General features: G+C 34.6%; 1 protein-coding gene and 1 long non-coding RNA gene across 2 annotated transcripts in view; one reads left to right on the forward strand and one right to left on the reverse strand.

The window, feature by feature from the left end:
* Window positions 1–13,789, forward strand: part of LOC150049663 (uncharacterized) — a 54,793-nt gene extending 41,004 nt beyond the window's left edge. The window contains exons 2-3 of the long non-coding RNA XR_016538816.1: window positions 5,849–5,961; window positions 13,615–13,789. This is a non-coding gene — a long non-coding RNA (uncharacterized LOC150049663). The remainder of the gene's footprint in view (window positions 1–5,848; window positions 5,962–13,614) is intronic.
* Dcc (DCC netrin 1 receptor) overlaps window positions 1–25,698 on the reverse strand; it is a 934,207-nt gene that overhangs the window by 403,709 nt on the left and 504,800 nt on the right. The window lies entirely within an intron of this gene.

Genomic DNA, 25,698 nt, shown 5'->3' on the forward strand with positions numbered 1-25,698 from the left:
TAAGTTTAAAACCTCATGGATGTTTTCTTCAAATCCCTCCTTTTATTACTTATCAAATGAGAGCAAAATCATGATCCATATGAGAGGAAGAGAAGATATGCTGGAAGAATCAGGGAAAAGGAAAATGTGAGAAAAATCCCATAAGGGCACAAGAAAGCAGGTGGAATAGAAGAATGCTGTCGAAAGCTGCAAGTCTGGAGGGGCTCACTTGAAAAGCCATCCACCGTCATAAACAAGAGTGTGTTATCCGTAGGGCCTGTGTTGTTTTTCTATGCAAGCTTGACTTCAGGAGTGCAGTGTGAGGGTTAGTAGTGATTAGAGTTAATCTCTTAGGCTAGGTCTACTTTGATCTTTTGCTGTTCTCCACCAGAAGCTTGCCTCAGCCACAGTATCTCGTTTCTCCAGTCATTATACTCCATTTTATTCCTTCTAGGCCTAACTCAGTGGGGAGTCTCCAGTTACTTACCACTCTGTAAGTCCTAACTTGTTGTTTTTTTTTTTAAAGGCTCTCCCTATGCAAGACACAGTATAGCAGAGCACTCTCAAAACGCATTAGAAGACCTTGAGTGAGAAACCAGACATGTATAGGTAGATGATAGATGATAGGTAGATAGATAGATAGATAGATAGATAGACAGACAGACAGACAGACAGACAGATAGATAGATAGATAGATAGACAATTAATCAAGTAGCTTGTAGAGAGAAGTCAGACTCAGAGGCAGAGGGAGGTTAGGGGAAGACTTTATTTCTACCTGAACTGCTAGCTGACTTGAACTGCAGGTTTTTCTTTCTTTTATTATTAGCTTTATTTCTCTAGTTTCAGTACTCAAAATTCTGGTCAGAAAAGAATCCTGGTGGGCTTTGTGCAGTCTGTCACCAAAAGCTTTTACAGAACCCCGTGGCACACTAGATCTTTTTCTTCAGGGGCTCCTGCAAGAATGTTTTCCTGACCTACATAAATGCAAAAATATTAAACTCAGGGACATGAGATTTCCTATTTCTATCTGCACAAAGTCTGCTAGTGGGCAGACAGAATGTCTAGAACTGAAGACTTGTAACTCACAGGCAAAGCATTTCATCAAAGACACTGCAGCTATAAATTAGACTTTTCTTCAAAATCTATGCCCTGCATGCTAATATTTGTCAGAACACAAATAACCCCATATGTCATGAGAGAAAGGTTGGATCAATGAGCTCCTGTTTTGCATTCAAAGTACTGACATCAGGAAAATTGAATGGGAAAAATATATACCGAATCTCACTATTTGCAAGAAAACTATCTTTCTTTCAAGTCTTAGACTGTTTTCTCCATTCTTTTCTTTCTTCTGAATAAAGAATTTACACAGAGAAAAATTGGAAGCAACATTGTTTCATTTCTGGCTCTCTTTCCACCTCCTCCTGGCTCCTCCTTTCCTCTCTCTTATCCTATTAGATTTTCTTTGTATTTTGGCCCTCTGATAGAGTCTAAATCTTTGCAGAGAGATTCAAAAACAAAAAATAAGAAAATAAAATGTGTTTCGTATTAATTCTCTGTTATGGCATTTTCTTTTGAACCCAAACAGAAGAATTTCTGTGGTTAACGTGTAAAGAATGATATACATATCTCACAGATAACACTCTCTGCTAGTCAGCTTACATATTTAAGAGAATAAAGCATTCTTATATCATCAGACAAGTTCAACCCAAAACATTAAATTGTCCCTCAGTTTGAAAAACGATTGAATTAAAAATTAAAATTAGTTAAATCTTCCTGAATACTGACATACCCATGCACACATACTTCAATAATCTGATTTCAATTTTTTTAATGCAATAAAAACAGTGGCTACAAGAATGTATCATAAAACCCTGAGAAAATTATCATCACAATATATACATTAACTTACCAAAAATATATATCATATATAATACTATATAATACTATATATATGATATATATTAACCCACTGAACTTGTAAATTGTTTCTTACACAGTTCTTATTAGCATCAATTAGTTGTAGAAAAACGTTTCATTTGCCATATGCATAAATACATACATGGTACCTTGACCTAACTCACTCCCTCAATTCTTCCCAACCCAGTCTCTCAACAACCTTCACTGTCTCATTTTTATACATGTATATAAAATATTTTGATTATGTCTACTGTTCAATTATATTGTTTAAAAATAACTTTAGATTAATGTTTCTAAGATACTTTTATAAATCACAACACACGACCATATGAACAGGTGACTGTAACAAATCATAGCTTACTTTGAGCTATTTTACACTATGTAGCAAGACTATCATCTCCTATAAATCCATCTTTTCTTTCTCAATGAAGTATTCATATTTTAACTTATTTACTACTAGCTGAAAGCCCACATTTGAGTGCCACAATTCGTTTGCTTATGAATGAATTACAAAGGGTAGATTAGGATAAGTGTGTGTTTCTAGCCAGTACAATGATTCAAAAGGAAGACGAAGTGGAGAAGTGGCTTAAGTGGTACAGTGCTAACATAGAGCACAAGAAATCAGGGACAGTCAGTGCTCAATCCCTGAGTTCAAGAACTAGGAGCAATAGCATAAAAAGAATGGAAAAGATGAGAAAAATAAAACACTTTTCAGATAAGTAACTTTGCTCATTTCAAAAATTATACTGCTTATGTGAAATAATACAGCAATGGAAATTTCCTAAAATGAACCACAGTGTGTTCATGGGTTCATTATATTATCACCTCCTCTTAAGAGCGTTTGTGCAGGTGGGAGGGACGTTTCAATTTTTGACTCCTAGTTTATAACTGAGGAAAAGATCGAAGGTCATTGAATTGAGAGCTAAGGGCATCATTAATTGTCTACTAGAAAAAATGTATTCATTAATATATTTCTAACATAAAACCAATTTTAATAAATTATTCCAAATTCTGAAGTTTAGAAAGAAAGAATACAGACAAAACCTTGTACTGCTATTAATGGCCCCCAGCTCACATTTTGATCACAATAATGGCATTTCCAATTAGCCTTTATAGCATTATTTGTCTGAGCTGAACTCACCTGTGCAAGTACCATGAGCAATGTTTCCTACGATGCTATTAACTTGGATGCACAGTGTATTTCAGGTGGGTGACCTGGACTACCATAAAAATGTCCATTTGTGCTACCATTACTATGAGATTACCTTTAAATGTGTTTTAATATTTCTTCATCAGTGCTACTCAGTAATCACTGCTCAGGCTTCCTGGTTTCTGTTTGCTAGGGCTACATTGCCTTTAACTCTACTGTAATATCACCTTATTCTCTCCTATGAAGCACATGCCTTCCCTATTAGGGAATACTGTTCCCCTTGGCCAGATTTTCCTAGAAGAGGAGTAGACATGGTTAAGTGCTTGTGTTTGAGCCAACGATACCTGGGCCAGTTTCAGTAGAGATGTAACAGGAGTTAGGAACATGAGATGGAGAGAAGGTAAAGAAAAGAGATGAAAAAATGACAGAAAGAGAAGTAGAAATTATAAGATTGTCTCATACTATCTTCTCCAACCTCCCCATACCTAAGTGTTTTAGGAAACACTGATTTTCCTGAGAACCGACAACTGTGTCTCCTCTCTGGACAGAAAAGAACAAAAACAAACCAAGCATGTGGAACCTGAATCTCTTCTCAAATTCAACACTGGAAATGATTCTCCACTAGCTTGGGAAGACAGAGAGGGAGAGCCAAATTTGGTTGTCTCACTTTTTTCTTTTTAAATACATTTAACTGTGTTTATCTTAGAGCCTTTTTTTGCCTGTCCTAAAGAGACTGCCGAAAGCTAAAAACCTTGGATGTGCAGAGGCCCTTACTGAATGGAAGATTAATGCAGTAACTGCCTAGAGAGACCACAGTTAAAGGTCCAGTTAGAAATGAAGGTCAGAATAGACAGATGACCATGTAGCAGCTTGTTGGTCTTGGCCATGGTGATCTTATATAAAACAATTAACTAAGACATTTCATCTGTCTTTATGCTCTCCAACAAATTATCAGCATTTGAGATTATATTTTTTTCTCTATGGCTTTGATAGAACTGTAGTTTTCTCACCATTTTTCAATTCTGATGGACTTAGCTGATTATAGCATTGCTACATTCTGAAAGACAATGCTTCCTTTAGAGAGGGAATGTTAATCTCGGAAAGGTTAGATTTTAATTCTATAATGATATTACCCTGCACCACCTGAATGTATCCTGCATACTTTTTACATTGATGGATATTTTGAAATGTTTCTAACTGTACTTTAAATTAGGAAAGTGGAACCTGACTTCCTATGTCTTCAGTAAATGACTTTGTTCTTCTTGCTGTGTTCACCCAGAAAGTCTGTCTTCATCTCTTGAGATACATCATTTCATCAAACTCTCTTCTCTAGTGCAACCTAATACTTTTTTCTGTGGTTTATAATCTGCTTGTTAAAAAACTGTTTGACAATTGTCTAAGTCACTTTGTGAGAATAATATATTTACCTCAAATCAGTGATAATCCAGTATTATGCAATCCATAGAGGGAGAAACAAATTACAGCAACAATATGAATTTGCCTTTTAGAAATAGTTCTAACCTTATTTAGAATCATCTTGGCTTACAGAGAGTGGTAATTGAGCCTGAGGTGGTATGGGTTATTTTTTATTCTTCTCATCTTCTTGTTGAATTAAAATAAATAGTTTGCCACAAATAGCATCTAATTTTCTAGATATTTTTAATCTCGACCGCTTATTAAAAATGATCATTTGATAAATGCTGTACTATGTAATTAGCACTATTTTTTGCATTCTCTGCCATTTTCCCCTGATGCCACACTCATTGCTTTGCAGTCTCTATACTAAGAAAAAATGCCTGCTTTTTGGAAAATAGTAAGAAAAATGAGGCAGAATGATAAAGAACTTATTATCACTGATCCTGAATCTTCCTCCTGAAACCTAGATGACATTTGGCTTCCTCAACTATACATTGGCTCCATTCATGGCAGCACTTACAAACACTATTGGTGTCATTTAGCTGGAAAATACATCAGAAGTGTTTATCTGGGTACTCAGATCATCACTGAATTTTCTGTATAGTTCTGTCATCCTTAGTTCAGAGTCAATGTTTTATTTAGTGCTTAAAATTGACTAGTCAAGCCAGGCACTGGTGGCTCATCCTAGCTACTCACGAGGCAGAGATCTGAGGATAACGGTTCAAAGCCAACCAGGGTACAAAAATCAATGAAACCCCTTCTTCTTCTTTTATCCCCAACTAGTTCTGGGGCTTGAACTCAGGGCCTGGACACTGTCCTTGGGCTTTCTTAAGGCTAGTGCTCTACCACTTGAGCCACAGCAACACTTTGAGGTTTTTCTGTGTATGTGGTACAGAAGAATTGAACCTAGAGCTTCATGCATGCTAGGCAAGCACTCTACTACTAGGTACTGTTCCTGGCCATGAAACTCTTATAATCAGTTTACTACCAGAAAAATGGAAGTGATGCTGTAACTCAAAGTGGTAGAGGGTTAATCTTGTGCTGAAGAGCTGACCACCACCAGCAACAAAAGATTGGGTAAGCTCTGTACTAGTGATGTGCCTCGACTTCCTCTAAAGTACTTATCAAAGGGTAGATAACCTGTGCTGATTTAAGTTGTTAAAAATAAAAAAAAAATGTTTCAGCATTTTCAAAGCAAATTTCCTTGCTTGGGGGAAAAATGCCCTGCCTAACCTTTGATCCTACAACCCTTCCTTAGCAGTATGCTACTGTACAGTTTTTCACACCTACTTAGCAAACACTTTCAGTGAACTGACACTTCCTGTTTTATGTTACATGGCTGTCTCTCCTATCTGTCTCTAATATCCCTCCCTTCCACCCTCTCAGATCAAAAATTATTCCAAAGGAAAAAATAATAAAGAGAATGCTGATGAGTCTCTTGTAACAAAGGAGAAAATGACAACGTGCTAAATTCTGAAGACTTCTTAATTAGCCTAGAGGTAAGCAAATTATGTAGTCTGGATAAGTAAATACTGTCAAACAAAATGTACCTATAATTACAGCACAGTAATAGTCTGACTGCTAAAACACTCCATTGCCCAAGTACCTACAATTTTAACCTCATAACTGAACTGCATGGTGGGTCAAGAGATCATGTTTTACATAATGATGGAAATTGATAGTGAGCGAAAAATGAGACTAACCAAACATTTTCAAATGTACAGTAATATTTCATCTTAACTTCCTGGAGAAAAGAATTAGCAACAGTAATGCTACTGATTGATGAGAAGAGATTAATTAAAATGCCCATTTGAGTGTGTGCACACACATGCTCACGAGCCCAGTTTGGGGCTTGAATTCAAGGCCTGCTGCTTTTACTTGGCTTTTTCTCTGTTTAAAACTGCTGCTTTATCATTGAAGCCACTCTTCCACTTCTGGGTTTTGGTGTTTAATTGGAAATAGGAGTCGCTTGGACTTTTCTGCTCAGGCTGGCTGTAAGTGTCATCTTCCTCAGTAGTTAAGATAATATATATGAGCCACCAGTGCCTGGATTTATATTATGTAGGCATGATAACCAATTTACCTGGGAAAGAAGTTTGATTCCTGACTTTGCATGTATCTCATTGTGTTATCACATTTTTGTTGGACTTTTGTACAATGCTATAAATTTATACTTGAACATTTGTGAGGTAGAATAGAAATGGTCTTGTATAAAATTGCCTCAGAAGCCTAAAAAGTATTACAATCATTTGGAATCATGTTCTATTTTCTGCAGCAATTTTACCAGGAAAATGTGAGTGAAGCTTACTGTTACTTCCTTGAAAACTGTGACTTTAAGATTCTACATTTTCCATAAAAATATGATGCATTTGGAGAAGTAAGAGAGAGAATTGTCACCAATAACTGACTTGACTTATTACAAATTATTGCACATCCATTGTTAGAACTAGTGAAATTAAATGTAAGATACACATTGTCAACACCATTATTATTAGCACAGTGAACAAATACTTGGAATCCCTGCAATTTAGATATCTTCATTGATATGTATTTTCCAAAATGTATGACAGAGTACATCTTAGTAATATAATAAATAAATCCTGTTTTAAAATAAGTAATATAATATGTTTGACTAAGCACAGCATAAAACAACATGATGGGTAATCTATAATAATTTGTGATGTCTTCTGCAGATTTTTATTTCATCCAACAATAATTAAATTATTGTTATATTGATCATAGCACTCATCAGAATTATTGACTGATTCTGACTATTTGAATATGACCTAACAAATACCTTGCCACTAAATTTGAACATGATGGTGCATGTGTTTAAACTTAGTAGGGTTTTGTGTTTATTAGTATGTCTGTTCTATACAATGCTACAGATCTTTCTTGCTAATAATAAAATTTTAATTTTATCATTGATAGGACATACTATTTATATGTAATTTTGTTTCTGGTAAAGGGTAGCTATATATTATCAAATTCATTACTGACTGACCTTTTAGAATTTCACTCTTCCTTTTATCTTCCTAACCTACATATTTGCAAAGATACCATTTCTGGCACAAACCTAGAAATATTGTTTCTTTAAAACTCCCAAATGGGATTGGAAGTTTTTGGCTTAGTAGTGGAATGCTTGCCTAGCATGCATGAAGACCCAGGTTCGATACCCCATATAGATAAAAGCCAGAAATCATGCTGTGGCTCAAGTGGTAGAGTACTAGTCTTAAGGAAAGCCCAAGGGCAGTGCTCAGGCCCTGAGTTCAGTCCCCAGGACTGGCAAAAAAACAGAAACAAAAACAGAAAAACCTTCCAATCATAAGCAACATTAGTAACAATTCCCACTCATTGATTGCTACTATGAGTTGAAGTTCAAAGCTATGAATCACTAGCTCTAATCATTACGCATATGGTTTTGCACTGAAGCTAAATCTGCTGATCTGGGAGGAAGTAACATAGATATACCCATTAATTATAAAATTAGGAAGCTTATGAAAGCAAAATTTGAAGCAGATTCCTTAGTATGTTATGATGTTCTTCCTCATGATGGGGCAAAAATAATGTGAGATATGATGCCTTCCTCAACTCAGCACCAAGTGGGAGGAACCAAAACAAAACATGAAGAGAAATGGTCTGGAATCAAGAAATGTGGTTTTCTCTGCTTCCTTTGAATCTGTGTGAAGAAAAACAATGACATTCTCTGAACCCCAGCCTCCTCACATAGAAATTGTTTCTATACTTGTAAGATTTGAGAGTAGTTTAAGAAAGGCATCACTTAATGCATTAAGAGATCTTTGTGAACTTCATAGTAAAGTATGTTAATGTTCGTTGAGGTAGATGTTATTGCTGCTAATGGTCTAGATTGGTCTTTACAGTATTTTTTTCATCAACACAGTTTCTCAGTGGCCTATTCACTGCGGAGCTGTGGCAGTCCTTTCCATTTTGTGTGTGTTGGGGGGAGGGGTTGTGGGCTTGAACTCTGGTCCTTGTCATTGTCCCTGAGCTCTTCAGCTCAAGGCAGCACTCTACAGCTTGAGCCACAGCACCACTTCCAGTTTTCTGGTGGTTAATTGGACAGTCTCACAGCCTTTTTAGTTCCCTGGGCTGGTTTTGAATGTTCATCCTCAGATCTCAGCCTCCTACGTATCTAGGATTACAGATGTGAGCCACCGCATCTGGCTTCAGTCCTTTCCTCTTTGATATAAACAGTGGATTTCTCTGTAATCATGGTTCCAATAAAACAGAAAGTAGAAGTCTCTATTCCTTTATAGCATTACCTAACAAAACCTGCTGAGCCTTATGTATACTCTTGTTGAAAAGAGAGGACTGAAATGAACTTGTGGATGGTATATGTTATTTTTCTAGGCTGTTATGAGAAATAGTGAGAGATATGGGAAAGATAACACCCTATCTGGTAGACAATGCCTAGAACATGACCACTCCTGATGAATTTATGTAAGAAAATAATAAAATGGTTTATATAACTACGTTATCATTTGTGACGGTGGTTTGTGGTAACAGGAAGAAATAAACATTTGTTCATGCATGAAATCTCATTAGGTAAAGATTGAAAACATCCTCATAGATCATGATAGGGTTTTTTCAAATTTCATCTCTACAGAATTGCTTAGTTGAATAACAAGGGGCCCAAAATTGCCCAGGTGTTAGTTATTAACTCAGGCTATGTATTTTTTTTTTATCAAAGAGACAATTATGGCAAAGTAAAGCCAAATTAGTACTGTGCTGAGAAGCATACTGCTTCCTAGAAAAGAGATAAAAATTTGATGGTGTCTCTTTGTTTCAATTGGAGTGTTTAGTGAAGAATGTATTTTTAGAGGAAGAGGCTAGAGAAAAGAAAGAAATATCTTAAAACATTACAAAATAAATAAGATATCACATTAATAGTTATTTCATTCTCTCTTTTCTTCATCAAGGACAGCACAATCTGTGTGTGTGTGTGTGTGTGTGTGTGTGTGTGTGTGTGTGTATGTGTGTGTGAATTTAAAAATTTTTTCTGAAAAACTTTTCTAGAAAAAAATTTCAAGTGTAGTAATATGATTTAAAGATGTCAAGAAATAAGTTTTAAATGAATGATTTTCCACGAATCTCCAACTATTCTTATTGAACTCTGAAAACCTGGTCATACATCATATGCCTATCATCTCAAAAATGTATCCTGTATCATAGCCAAGCTCACAAGTCCAAGATTGAGAATTTCCATCTTTTCTGAGAAGTCAAGGCATTTTTCAGGAATCAGACATCTCTTCAATGTTTTAATTTTTAATGTAAAATAAATGTGTTTATATACTATGTACGTAAATAGAAATGTGACAAAGGAGAAGTCCATAATAATGATTGTTTTCTTCTACCACTACAAACACAGTGGGTTAGAAAGGTAATGAAAGTATACACTGGCCTTTAACTCAGAGCTTTGTGCTCTTAATTTACCATTTGCAATTAAGGCTGGTGTTCTTCCTCTTGAACCACACCTTCACTCCTGGATTTTTGCTGGTTAAAGATAAGAATCTCTCAGATTTTTCTGCCAGGTTGGCTTCAAACTTTGATCCGCAGACCTTAATGTTCCCAGTTAGAATTATACATATGAGCTATTGCTTTTTAGCTTAATTTATTTTAACATGACATATAATAGCAAATTTTTAGTGCTACTAACTATAAAAGAAGTGGCCTCTATATACCTGTTAAGGAAGACCAACTAAAATCCCCTAACCCATAACTCATAAAAAATTAGCATCTCTTTACATTGAAAATAATATTTGTAGTTTTATAAGGGTGAGGGATTAAAATTGGATTAGTAATTATCCTCTTGCTTTACCCAAAAGCTGATCAAAGAACTTGACATCAGTTATTGTGAAATAGTCCCAGGCTTAGTTACCAGGAATTACTATTTGGCCTTCTTTGTTGATACAAATTACTATTTTCCTTTTATTGTGATTGAGTGGACAAAACGTCTACTTTTGTTTTGATGAACTCTAGCTCATGGGAAAATTTCCTTGACACATTTATGTAAAAAGAAATGCTATTAACTATGAAGAGGTGTGTAGGAGTAATTTGCTAAAAGTAACCATACAAATTGCTCTCACAGGATGTTTTTGTGCTACTTTATATGGTAGCATTAGACACTAAAAACAGGAGGAATCAGAGTATCAGATGAACTTGCTTGCAGAAGTTTCTTCCTCAAAAGATAATCATATCCATTATTCCTGATTTCAACAATTTTCTTCCTAAGTGGTTTCATAGGTTTACTTATATGTTGTAATTATGTGTCTTTTACAAAACAGTTTAGTAAGCTACTGGAAGGGAGACTTTAACCTATTTCACATTTAAAATTTAAAACTAATGAATTTGAAGCAATCTCAATCTGATCGCTCCATCAGAAACAATAAGCCATATCTTCTCCCAGTCAAGATCTAAAAGATTGTATTCTGGGACTGGGAGTTTGGACTAGTAGTGCTGAGGCTCAAGTGGTAGAGCTCTGGCTTTGAGAAAGTCCAAGAACGGTGCTCAGGCCCTGAGCTCAAGCCCAGGACTATTAAAAAAAAAACCAAAAAGTTTGTATTCCTCCTATCTAGTAATGCAAACATCCCTGAAAATTAATTCACCTGCATTATAAGAAATCCATAACATACCATAAATTCTAGGATAGAGAAACAAGAGATTTTTCTTTATGATTGTTGTTTTTAATGTACTATATGAAGTTATTTCTTTTCTCTTTCTCCCCCATTGTGGTTAATTGCATGTGATTAATGTATCTGACTTTGTTACCTGGCATATTGTATGTCCATTTATTTATTTGAAACAGGGAAGGGAAGGGAGGAAACAAGATGATTGGGAGGAGGTGGAGGGAGGAAAAAGGGGGAAAAAAATCATGAGAAGGGATATCCACTACCTGATGAATGAAACTGTAACTGTAGCCCCTCTAGACATTACCCCAACAATAAAATACAAAAAAAAAGAAGAAATCCATAACATACAAATGAGTAGTATACTTAGAGCTGGAATTTTTCAGGTGTCATATAATTATACTAACCAGATGACCATGTGGAATTTAGTATGCTAATAACTATTACAGCAAGAATTTACCAAGGATTGAACCATCCTTGTCCAATTTTGGGAAGTAGATCACCTAGTAGATTTATGATTAAGGGGTAAACACTGGACAAAACTCTACAGGGAGGATTGCCTTAAACTCTCTAAAACTCTATCTTATTATAGCCAACATTATATCTGAAGTGACAAATGGATTACTGAATTCATTCAGCTGAGAAATGCCAAAGCATATTTCAAACTGCTTTGTTAATCACAGGGCCCAGATCGTTTGCCTTACTGATATGCTGTCAAAACTGGAATGGAACAACATAAACTTATAAGGAATATTTTCTTTAGAAATGACCTAATATTAAAGATAAACTTACTTGTAAAACTCCATTACACTCATGGTTCCCTATTTAAAGCTTTATATAATTGGCCTTATCCAAATACAAATAGGAAATATTCAGGAAAAATATCTATAGTGAAAATATATAATTTTTACCTATTCATAGCTAATATGTTACTAGAAAATTCTGTACATAATCTATGTTATATTAAAAAAAATTCTGATGATTTGTGTAGAAGTATTAACACATAGAGCTCATATGAGATTGTAGTTTATATACTAATACCACCAAATTTAATGTAAGCTATCCAAGTATTTATGAATTATGATGTCCATAATTCAAATGTCATAATTTATATGTCATAGAGCCAAAAAAATCTCACAGATCTTACTGATCACTATAGTTTCAAAACAATATTGAAAGAATTCTTTCCTACAGAACACTTTATGTTTTGTGAATAGCTTTTGAATATACCAACATATACTTTTATGCTGTTTTATTGTAATTAATTTGGGAAATTAATTGTTTAAATGCATTAAACACAGTAGAACCTAACTGTATTCTCAAAAACAGGGACTGTGGGGTGGTATATTTATTAGCACATTACCTCTCCAAAAATTACCAGACACATAATACTGGAGTATGTATTATTTTTTTGTTTGCTTTTTTGTTGGTTGTAGGGCTTGAACTCTGGACTGGGTGCTGTCCCTGAGCTTTTGGGCTCTACCCCTTGAACGACAGCACCACTTCTGGTATTCTAGTGGTTAATTGGAGATAAGAGTCTCATAGTACTTAGTGGCCAGCTGGCTTTGAGCATCGATCTTCAGATCTCAGTCTCCTGAATAGCTAGGATTATATGTGTGAGCCACTGCAACTGGCTTGCAGTATGCATTCTTAGAGTAAGCCACTTTAGAACATTTTGCAAGCATAAAAACAGGCTAACTCTTCATATTTAATTGTCTTTGTACTTATTTTCTTGAAATAATATATTTATACTTACGCATAATGAAAGAGATATTTCAAACCAAATCCTTTTGTTAAATGTATATGTTGGAATGAATCAATTTAAGCATATGGAATTTAATATTATTAATATTAATATAACCTGGAAGCACATAAGAATATAGATTCAAACACTTTTTTTTTTTTGCCAGTCCTGGGCTTGAGCTCAGGGCCTGAGCACTGTCCTTGGGCTTTCTCAAGGCTAGAGCTCTACTACTTGAGACTCAGCACCACTTCTGGCTTTTTTTTCTATGTATGTGGTACCAAGGAATCGAACCCAGGTCTTCATGCATGCTAGGCAAGCACTCTACCACTAGGCCAAACTCCCAGCCCAGATTCAAACACTTTTTAATTAAATCTAAATTGCCAAAACCAACTTTGAAAATGAATGTGAAAAGAGTATCTCCCGCAGTGATTTGTAGGTGAAGTTAGGGGCTTTAGAATAAAGTCCAGATAAAATCCTCCACAGCCAATATCCAGTTGCTTCATTTCCTCCAAATACTAATTAAAGGTTTGTAGCATCATGCAACATCCATCAAGTCATCCAAGTTTATTTTCTTTATCTGGCCAGCCTACAACTAGAATTAACAGTGAAGTGCTTTATTTCCCTCTATTACAGAAATACCTGCAAGAGCATGGTCTGGTTAAAGCAATCAATTGAACTTCCAAATTAAATAGCCTGTTGAGTCTGGTACTGAGGAATGCTTCAATATGTAACTGCACAACTTCTTATCCTTCTCTCCATAGATATTCATTCTCTGAAGCATGGACACAAAGTTTGTTTAGACCATTAGCTGGCTGTTCAGTCCTGCTTCTGAGAAAGTGGAAGGACTGCTGCATGTCACAATTCCAACCATCTCTGCCCCACTTATTTGACTCTCCAGTTCACTTCCCACATCATAGAACAAGAAGTAATAATAATCATTAGCAGATAAATCGATTCTTTGTGTGTATTTACTCACAGCTCTTCACTTCAGCTGTTTTATAGACAAACCTTCTGATTCATTACCGTTTTCAGCTTTGGAATACCATATAATTTTCAAAAAAACACTCTTTGCCTAAAACCAGAAAAAACAGTGGGCTGAGTACTCCCTTTATTGAACCTTCGTGGGCAGTCTCCCTCTTATTCACACACTGCTGCGCTAATCCTTTAGGACAGTTTCACCAGTAGGTCTTACCCCTGGCTTCCAGTGGGCCCTCCAAGGGGAAAGACACCAGCAGTTAAACTCTTTTCCTCTCAGCTACTTGCAGTCTAAGGTTCTGTGTCTGCACAAAAGTCTATGACTTTGTTCTCCCTCAGCGCTCACTTGCTTAGTTAGAGCTAGCAATAAGTTGAGTTGGAAGAGGTTTTATGAACCCTATGGTTTTCATTTTCCTGTTGTTTAAGCTTTACCCTCTTGTAAACAAGTCCATTTTATTCAATATTACTCAATTCCCTAGCTAAAAATTCAGGACTCTGGATATCCTCTCTTTACCCTACAGAATGCAAGTGCTACCCAATGGAAATTTTGTTGTCCTGAGAAGAATTTTCAAACAAAGATGAAAGAGGATGAAATAACATTTGGTATAATTTACCATGTGCCTCTGAAAATATGTGTAGGTGTTCACCCGAGGCTATTGGGATTTCTTGAACATTGACATGGAGGGTTAAGAACTAATAAAAATGGGATATTCCACATGGATTAGGAACTTTATGCCTATTCTCTGACTATTGCTAGCTCCAGATAAATTCTGCAACAAGTTCAACTTTAAAGAAGAAGCCCATATACTTCATTAATGCTTTCTATAATTTTCTGAATACGTCAGTAAAGGTATTCATCAGATATTGAAATATTTTAATTTACAGGAAAACCAAGAATCTATTTTTATATTGTTAATCTCTCATTAGCATTCCAATAGCATTTGATCATGGTTTCCTAGGGATAAAAAAGGAATTGAATATTTGTAAAACAGAGATTATACACGGGTAACCCGTGGACTAATTCAGATCAAAATATTTTCTGTTTTCAGGGCAGACTGTTCTGTTTTTATCTGAATGTTTCACCCAAGAACATAAATTTCAAGTTTCACTTACATAAATAGAAAGCTAGCAGTATCAGGATGATGACTTGGTGAGGCTCACTGAACCAGAGCTGGGTAAGAAATGTGTTTGTAAGTAAGAACCTGCTGTCCAAGTTCTCACAGTCTCCATCCTTCTCCACTTTTCACACCAAGTCTGATTCACTTTTAGCAAATATGACTACAGTCATTTCATTTGACAACTTCTGGTATCTGAGAAACATTACTCTGCGTATTATTTAAAATCACACTGCAGAATTCCTTACTTTTGAATCAGGTATCAAAATAAGCTCTTTTCTCCAAAGGGCCAGATAGGAAGTATTTCACAACTGTTAGACTGTTAAGGTTTTGCATTTGCTATTTTTTTTATAAAAACAATCATTCATAATGTATGAAATAGTCAACATGACTGTAATGTAATAAAACTATTTTAAAAAATGAATATTGAGTTCTAAATGACCCACAAGTCTTAGCTTTAGTTTGCCCATCCCTAGTTTGAAGAACCAGAAAATCTGCTTGATAGATAGATTATATACATAAACACACACAAGTATGTACATATATATGTATACACATACATGTGTGTGTGTGTGTCTCCTTGAGTGAAGAACTCAAACCCAGGATTGAAAAATCTGCAGTTAAAATTTGTTATATATTGTCTTGAACCCCTGTTTGTTTAATGGATATAGACCTGCAATTTACAAGGTTTTACTTTTAAGGGTTGAATTGGAGATTTTTTTGTAAAATTTCTCAAATAAAGTCTAGCAGAAACCAAAAGAAATTCAGAATTTAAATAAAGGTAATATATCTTGAAATTTGATATAGTGGTATTTTGTTGTTATTTAGTTAAGAGCTGACACCATTATGCTTAAGTAAAAGAATACAGTGATAACATAACTTCTAGAATGTATTTGATTGTTTTACTTGTGGAGGTCTCATCCATCATGACATTTGAATATGTGTATAACAGTAGAGAGGGATTGTTTTTCTGCATAAATACTACTGTATTTTCTAAATAAATACTATTGTAGCCCAAAGTTCCTCAGTAACAGAAAGACTGACACATGACCATACCTGAGTTGACCTGGGCGACAAAGGTTATGTCTATAGTAACCACAGTCACAGGATGCAGCAATACATATGAATTAATAACAGAAGTATTAAAAGAAGTGTTCATTTGTGGATCGGCTTCGATCAACAATGAGTTATTGAGGAAATCTGGCATTATTCAACTAAACGTAAAACACTATGTGACTATGTACACGTTTTCCTGGGAGGTATAATCTCTACCTACGTTTTTATCACCTATATTTATGGAACATTGTAAATACCAGTTAAAGGTTGTTTACTGGGCCCCATAATTGTAGATTTGAAATTCCAAACAGATATTGAGTGAATTTGCAGAATTCTAAGATTTGCTATACCTGTCCAGAAACAATCTTTAGTTAGCATTATTTAACTGAAGATGAAATGACAGAAAAAAGTACTTCTTTAATGTTCAAATGTAATGTACTCACTACCTTATGAATGTAACAGCAATCTCTCTATAGATCACTCTGACAATAAAATAAAATCTTAAAAACAGATTGGAATAGAATAAACTTATCTGCTTAAATATTCATGCATTAGAATGACTAATGGCATATTATTAGATTCTTTTAGTATCAGCTGCTTATATATAAATTGTCTTATGGAAAACATATTTGCATGCTTTGAAATACAATAATAAAGTGAACATTTATGGATTCTACTCAACTTAAAAAATGCACCATAACATGACTGTCTAATAATATACTGCCTTTCATAAAACAAAAATGAATAAAAATCTCTAAAAATAACTTTCCAAAGTTCCTGACTGCACACTGACATAAATACATCTCTGGCTGAAGAGGACCTGCTACTTCTTGGTTTTCAAATAGAAAATAACTAACAATCAAAAACAAGAAAACTCGGTTTATTTCATGCCTCATTCTATTTAAAATTTTAAGTATCAAAAGGCACTAGCCAAGTGCTATTAGCTAATGGCAGTAATCCTAGCTAATCAGACATCTGAGATCTGAGGACCACAGCTCAAAGCTAGGCTGAGCAGGAAAGTCTGTGAGACTTGTTGCCAATTACCAAAAATCCAGAAAAGGAGTTATGGCTCAAGTAATGGAGGAACACTTACTTCAGGGTGAAAAAAGCCTCAGAGACAGCGTCTAGGCCCCAGGACCAGCCCTCCCCCAACTCCCACAAAGAAAAAGACTAAACATATGAAAAATATTTTGGGGGCCAGGAGTTTGGCCTAGTGGTAGAGTGCTTGCCTAGCATGCACCAAGACCCGGGTTCAATTCCTTGGTACTACATACATAGAAAAAGCTGGGGTGCTGAGGCTCAAGTGGTAGAGCTGAAGCCTTGAGAAAGCCCAAGGACGGTGCTAAGACCCTGAGTCCAAGCCCAAGACTGGCAAAAATATTTTGGAAACAAGTGTTGTTAGATACCTTTCTGTTGCTTCCAAATTCCTCACTTCTGCAAAAGTATTGTTTGAGTCAATAGAAATATTCCCTGTGCTATTTCTCTAGTATCTAAAAAGAAAGTGCTTGATTACTATTAAAGCAATTAAATAAGCAGAACAAATTCTTAACATGTATTTAGTACTATATTAGCAAGTTATGACATTTGAAAACATTAGGTAATATGTATTATTTCTAGCAGGTAATTTAGTAGAAACTAACCTAACAGATGTTTCCTAGGTTTGTGCTGAAACTGTGATGATAATTCTCATAATTATAAAATTCTAAAGCCAGAGCTAAAACAAAGGCATTGACCTACGATGCATTTTCCTAATTGGAATACCTTATCTATTTTTACAAAGGCATATCTTTTTTTTTTTGCTTTGTTGTCATATCGCATCTTCAGCCAATCTTATGAGTGAGGATGTTAGTCTTTCTTTCAGGACAATTTCATATCCAAAATTGAAATTTGAACAATTCTGAATTAACATATTTGAAGCTGCATAGTTGGCCCTCATATCCACACCTGTTTCTATATATGTTCCTCCTTAATTAGATACAGGAGATAAAAAATATAAAAGTAAATTTCCTTTTATTTGGAGAAAACATATATTCTTAAAACATGCTCCCTATTTTTTTTATCAACACTAGATACTTATTATTCAGATGTAGACCAAAATAAAAGTGATAAAATTGACTCTGTAGATAACTGAACATAATTAATGCCATAGTTTTTAAAAATTGTTCATTGTACATGTCCAGGCATTCTTGTAAAGAGACATGGCCTTGGAAATCTAAAAATATTTAAGGAATGTATCTGTGGTAGCAAAGCATTAAATCTGGAGAGGGCTATGAAACTTTCCTAACTGTGATTTTGGATAGGTTGTCTATGGGCAATTGTTTAAATAAAATTGTTTAAGCTTGGAGGAAAATCACAAGAATTTATTTTAGGTTTTGTATGTCTCTGTGGATCTCTATTGCTGAAATATAGCTACACTGAAAAAAGAATTAAAAAATAATTATAATTCTCTACAAAATAATAGCCTCTTCCAAATATCAAAAATATTTTTTGCCAGTCCTTGGCTTGAGCTCAGGGCCTGACTACTGTTCTTGGATTTTCTCAAGGCTAGAACTCTACCACTTGAACCATAGCACCACTTCTAGTTTTTTCTATGTATGTGGTACTGAGGAATCGAACCCGGGTCTTTGTGCATGCTAGGCAAGCACTCTATCAGTAGGCCAAACTCCCAGCCCTATCACAAAATATATTCAAGTACTTTGCAAACTATATTAAGCACTCCCCACAATATTACCAGACGCAAAATAGGTCTAAAGCTAGAGAACATAACCAATGAATGATTAATTTACATCATAAGATATCTAAAACCTTGAGCTGGGGAAAACCAGGAATTGCAATGGTATTTAAGAGTGCTGAAGATTAATGACATTAATGCACACCAAATATTTTAATTCAGCTACAAAGTATGCACTGCTCATCGTCTAGTTCTCTCATCTACGACTGCAGCCAGCTGGTTGGATCAGAACATTTCATTCCTTTTATATTGTGAATTTGCCATATGCAATTTTGTAAATGAATTAAAATCAGTTAGTAATCTACTTTATTAAACTGCTTATATGCAATTATTATCCTGGAAAGCAGAAAAATCATCAAGAGGGGAAATGTGGTGATATTCCAGAATCTAAATTTAATTGTTGACATTTCTTTTCTTTTTTTCAATTACTAAGATTCTAAAGGAATTGAAAGGATGGTAATTTTACCTCAAATTTTTCCTTCCCTTAGCAGAATATTAGTTGCATTCTAATTATAATTCTTTGGGGGAGGAAATCATTTTAAATGAAATATATGCATTACATTTTGTATCCTTAGGGATTTTAATTAAATGGCTAACTGGTTTGCAAAATCATACAAATTTTACCCTAAAGTAATTTCTGGACTAGCCTTCTTTTGGTCTCCAAGAATCTTGTTTGACTAGTGTTAGGTATAATGAAGCATCTCATTTATTTTTGTTACTAATAAATACATTGTGAGGACAAATTCTTAACAAACGGTTGATGTTTAATATCTAAGATCAAAACCTTCTCATACATACATCCTCCTCTTCTCATTTCTCCCATCTTCCCTTTGAATTATTTTCTACTCTAAATACTTACAATGAAGAGTCGTAATTACCCATACTTTGCAAACAACTGTTTAACTCCATAAATGTGCATAAGAAATTCTGATGGTAATCTACTAATAAGTGACTGACCCATCTCAGTCACTCTAACAATGCAACTTTAGACTGACTTCCAGCAGGTCAGCTGTTTGGCCCCATGATCAATACATCTGGAAACTGCAGCACAAATTCATATGATGCTAAGGATTTCTCCTGAGAAGTCAGTGAGCCTGGACTTGAGGTAGAGCTCCATACCCACTACGAACACTAATAGCATCATCTTAGTAATGCCTCTAAGAGGAACAGACATCGTTCCTGTGGTGATATAATCTCGGCCTGGAAGAATTTATCTGTGATTACATACTGCTATGACTATCACTGAAGTTTTTTTTTTTTAACAATTTTGAAATACAGAAAACATTTTAGATAAAAAGAAGGCACATAATTGTCGTGGTTTGCTGTTCTCTCTTTTCCATTAGCAGAGTTTTTGAGTCTGATCAAAAGTATACATTATGACAAAAGAGGGAGGTTTTTCACTGCCATTTCAATTTCATTACTTGCTGTGAGTCTATTTAATTGGTTCAAATCTCCTTGGTTTAGTTTGGGTATATCAGTGTTCTCTTGGAATGTTTCCATTTTTTCTCAGATTCTCTGATGTGTTTGCAGGAACGTTTTGTAAAAATATTTCCTTATAATATCCTGTTTCCGTTGTGAAGTCCTCATTTACATCTTTAATTTTATTGTTTCAGGGGATCTGGGGGTGTTTTCTCTTCTGTGTTTCTCAGATTTGGTAGGGGAAGATAGCCTCTTCAACAAATGTTGAATTGGCTTTTGTATGCAGAAAACTGGAGCAAGGTCTTTATATATCTCTCTGCACCAGAATCAATTCTAAATGGAACAAAGACCTCAATGTAAAGACAGATACTGTAAACATGGTACAGGAAGGGATAGGGAATATACTAGAGTTCCTTGAAGCAGGTGGAAACTGCCTAAATAAAGATTCAGAATAACAAATCTAAGAAATACCGATAAATAGGATTGCATCAAACTGAAGAGTTTCTGCATGACAAAAAAAAAACCACACAGCTAAAAGATAAATATTAAAACTCACAGAATAGGAGTAGATTTGTACCAGTTATGCATCTGGCAAGGGACTCATATCTAAAATATACTTAGAGCCAAAAATTAAACCCCAGAAAAATAAACTTTCAAATAAACAACCCAATTAATAAATGGAAGGCGTCTCAGAAGAAGTAAAGATGACCAAAAAGACTCATGGAAGAAATATTAAACATCTCTGACCATAAAAGAAATCCAAGTCAAAACAATGTTGAGAGGCCACCTCATTCCCAGTTAGAATAGCCATTATTAAGACAACTAGCAATAACAAATTCTGGCAGGGATGTGGCTAAAAGGGAACTCTACTGCACTATTGGTGGGAATGTCAAAGTATTCAGCCACTCTGGAAGCCAGTGTGGAAGTTCCTCAAATGACTAAACATACAGCTTCCCTATGACTCCACAATTTCATTTCTGGGCATTTAACTAATATTACACAAATAAGGCCACACTATAGCTACCAGCCTAATTATAGTCATAAAAATATTATTTATCATAATCAAGATATGGTATCAGCCCAGATACCCCTCCAGGAACAAATGGATCATATATACCAAATATATAATTTATAAACTACACATAATAGAATTGTGATTTACAGAAACTTATTTGTATACCTGAATATATATTATATATTATGTTACTTAATATATAGTAGTAAGTACACTACTGTGCTATAGTAACATATCCTTAAAACTATTAATTAGGGTGTGTTTATGGATATAATGTAGAACTTATATTATATATAAATACAATGGTTATAATGAATACATTGTTTTTATGATATATTGTTCTTAAATGTTATTGAATTGATCAATGAGATTGAGATCAATTCTATTTAATAAGTGATGGATAATATTTGGCAATGAAGTCTAGCTTCCACTGAGATCAAGATATGAGAATAAACAGTGTGTGTTTTTTATTTGGCAAAATTAATTCTCCTGACTAATGACATAGATAAGAAAGGAAAATAATTCATTATATTCTTTTAGGATATCTAATAGCCAAAGCAATTTTAGATTAGATTAATTAGAGAAGCATGGGCATCTTAATTACATCATCACAGAAACAAAGCAATATCAGCTAAGCATTTTCAATCATGACTACAGATCAAATTAGACACGGTATTTTATTTCAGGTTTATACAACTAGATCTTGGCATGCAGAAAATAAAAAAAATGAGGATGAATTAGATGTTTGCAAAGATTAATTGCAGCATTAAGGAAACTAAACAAAACCAGTATGAAATAATCACACAAGTAGTTCTAATTAACTTGGAGTGAATTTAAAGAAGTCATATTTGATGGACTACATCTGTCACATGTGTTTCCTAGAGTTATCCCAACTACCTCAAGGCATCTACCCAGAGAAATCACTCTGAGGTTTATCAGTAAGATTCAAGGCTCAGGCAGAACAGTGGACATGGAGAATGATAGAGCAGATGTTTGACTGCTTCTGGAGGCCTAGGAGGTGGAAAATTTGACAAGCCTCTGACTAGTAATATATATCAAAACCAGAAAATGTCAAATGATTGATTAATCTTACTATTAAGTATATTGCTTATGTTGGTACTGATTGTATATATATCCATATATGTATACATACTAATTTTACTGTATAATCCACACATATGCAGATGGGGAAATATTTATAGAGATAAATCTGAAACAAAAGAAGATAGCCTTGAAAACAAACCAGAATTCAAAGATTTGAAGATTCACTTGCTCAAATTTTCTTTTATCGTGAATCTGGTATTACCATCACCAACTCCTATTGCATGACAAATAGCATCAACATTCTCTTGCTGCTGGTATACCATCATATAATCTATAGCCAACTACAGGTAGCCAAAGGTAATTAATTCCCTCATCAATTTAACATAAGGACTGGGATTTTCAGTGTATTAAATGGCTACAAAAAAAAAAGACTAGAATGTATTCATCTCTTAAAAAATAGGTTTTGAAAATGGGAAGAAATTTCCAAAGTTAGTTAGTTAATTTAAACTAATATGTAAATTCATAGGTTGTCTTTTTCTTCAGTCTAAGTTGAAAATAAATAAGAAAAATCATGGTCCATCAGTATGATTAAAAATTATGCTTAGGGGCCGGGAGTTTGGCCTAGTGGTAGAGTGCTTGCCTAGCATGCACAAAGACCAGGGTTCAATTCCTTGGTACCACATATACAAAGAAAAAGCTGGAATTGGTGCTGAGGCTCAAGTGGTAGAGCTCTAGCCTTGAGAAAGTCCAAGGACAGTGCTCAGACCCTGAGCTCAAGCCCAGGACCGGCAAAACAAACAAACAAATAACCAACAAAAACAAAACAAAAAAAATTATGCTCAATTCAGAGTCAGATAACTTCTCATTTCTCATAAATGATATATTATTAGATGACCAATGAAAGGAATGGAAAAAGAACTATCAAGGGCATTGATTATATTATTCCAGCACCATTATTGTAAACTAATATTCACATCTACATAATGTTAAACAAGATGCATTTCCATCCTTAAAAAAATTCACACTTTGTGGTTATAGATATGTATTAGGAGGTGTACTATGCATTAGTTGTCATTAGTTTTTCTGGTATTATTAATAAATGTCAATTTTAATATGTAAATTATTTCAGAAATATCAGTATTATTTATTACTGCTCTTTTTTTATCAATACCAAATTTGTACTTTTCCAGTATTAATGTAGCTTAGTGATAAATTGCTTTGAAATTTATACTATACAACTATTGTAATACCTGAAAGTACGATATGTCTCTCTGTTTATTCACAAGTATTTATTGAGTTAAAATGTCATATTCCAGGAGGGTGAACATTGCTACTGAGCTAATTTAGAAAAATATGCTTAGATTAAAATATTTGATACTTACATACCATGCTGATTACTAACAACTACAAGGTTATTATATTTATTTATTTATTTGCTAGTCCTGGGCTTGGGCTCAGGGCCTGAGCACTGTCCTTGGACTTTTCTCAAGGCTAGCATTCTACCACTTGAGCCTCAGCACCACTTCCGGCTTTTTGCTATGTATGTGGTTCCGAGGAAAGGAACCAGGGTCTTTGTGCATGCTATGCAAGCACTCTACCACTAGGCCAAACTCCCAGCCCTTCAAGGTTATTTTTGAAATCCCGAGAATTCACTTAACAACTGGATAAGCATGGCACTGCAAGTACTCATTACGTAGAACAACGGAGAGGGGTAATTACTTTCTCTGTGGACCATATTCCTTTCTGAAAACAGGTAAATACTACCAGACAGAAGCATATCCTGGAGCAATGCAAGACTTCAGGTTTTACTTTCTAATGACTTCCTCGGAAGCAAATTAATTAGAAATTACTGAGACTTCAACAGAAATGTAATTAAGCAGAATAGATACTAATGATCAATGGTAGCCGTGAATCAGCGAAACAACCAAGCACAGTGGCAGCTATGCATAAATACCAAAGTACACTCTACGTTCATGAAATGAAAGTACCAGCAGGAAACTTCAATCAGGGAATTGAGAACACACTGGAAAATAATATCAAATAGTTCTTTCTTATAACTTGATTTCGTTTAGGTACAAATACTAAGTAGACATAGATAAGTGATTCCGATGAATTGTTTAATAATAATTCTTATGTATACCTCTTACTGTTGCTTCATAAATTTTAATCTTGAAATTTAATTTTAATCTTAAAATTTCAGCTTTACATGTTATGTCTTTGGGTAAAATCAACCCAAGTAGTCATTGAGTGCTGTCAGTTTAAGTTCTCAGATATGAAAACCTTTGAGTCTAATTTTGAGTTGGCCCTAAAAATGGGCTTTCTATCAGAAAAGTGAATAACAAGTCCTTGATGAGTTCTTGCAAAGCCCAGGATTCTCACATTCACTTTCATTTTACTCTGGCCCTTGGCGTTCATGTCCATTCATGTTAATTTTCCGGGTCTTAAAACAGTTTACAGACCCTAGAATGCAATTTTGTTGTACTTGTTGCACTTCCTATTTAACATTCACATATACATATACATACTATTAATATTTACATATTATATACTATTTCACACACATATAATGTGTGCATATTGAACATATGTAAATGAAAGCATTTCAATATATATTCATATATATAGATAGATAGATATTTGCATTCCACTTTCAAGCTTGTAACTTGCCTCTGAATTCAGCATATTTTACTTAAAACTTAATAGTTGATTTTGATTCCAAATTATGTTCTTCTCCCTTATAAACACAGTTGCTACCTCAGCTTTTATTTAGTTCCAGACAATATATTTTGATGGATTTATTCTATAACTTGTCTGCTTTTGCCAAGTAATAGGGCTCTCCATGGAGCTGGCAGTTCAAAGAAAACTAATTCTATCTGTGGTTTGATTGCTTATTTAATTGGCTGACACCCACATCCAAACTTACCGTAAATTTATTATGAAATTTATCATTGTCAACTTGGATTTCTCTACAAGTAACCACATCTCCGTGAATTATTATATCAATTATAACTCAACTTCAGTGCCTTTCCAACTGAGGCTCGTTACCTTCCACAGTGCCAGACACGACTAAGTTTGTCCTATGTGGGAAACTTGGAGCACATCTAAACAATTTAATTAGTTGCTTCACTTCAGTGAGGAATAATTTTTGTTTATTACTTGTTTATTTTTAAAGCTCCTTAGCATTCTATAGACTAACTCCATCATCTACTTCAAATCTGCCTTTAGCAATCAATAAGTTTAGTCTTATATGTCACATCTGATAAATGGGGCATCGTATGTTACAAGGTGATTTCTGTGGACTCCAGGGTTCTTATTGTTTATAGGGCAAAACGTGACCTTGTAGTGCCCTTTTGGAAGAGGATCAGCTGCCAGATATTTATTGACAGGATTCAAGACTTAAGTGCTCAACTCACCAGAACTGACAAGGTCAGAGCAGCTCATAGGTAATCATGGAACTAATGTAAACAGCTGTGCTTGCACAATAGCTTGA

This window comes from Megascapheus bottae, chromosome 19 (assembly GCF_031878675.1).
Source record: "Megascapheus bottae isolate mThoBot1 chromosome 19, mThoBot2.hap1, whole genome shotgun sequence".
Classification (NCBI taxonomy): Eukaryota; Metazoa; Chordata; class Mammalia; order Rodentia; family Geomyidae; genus Megascapheus; species Megascapheus bottae.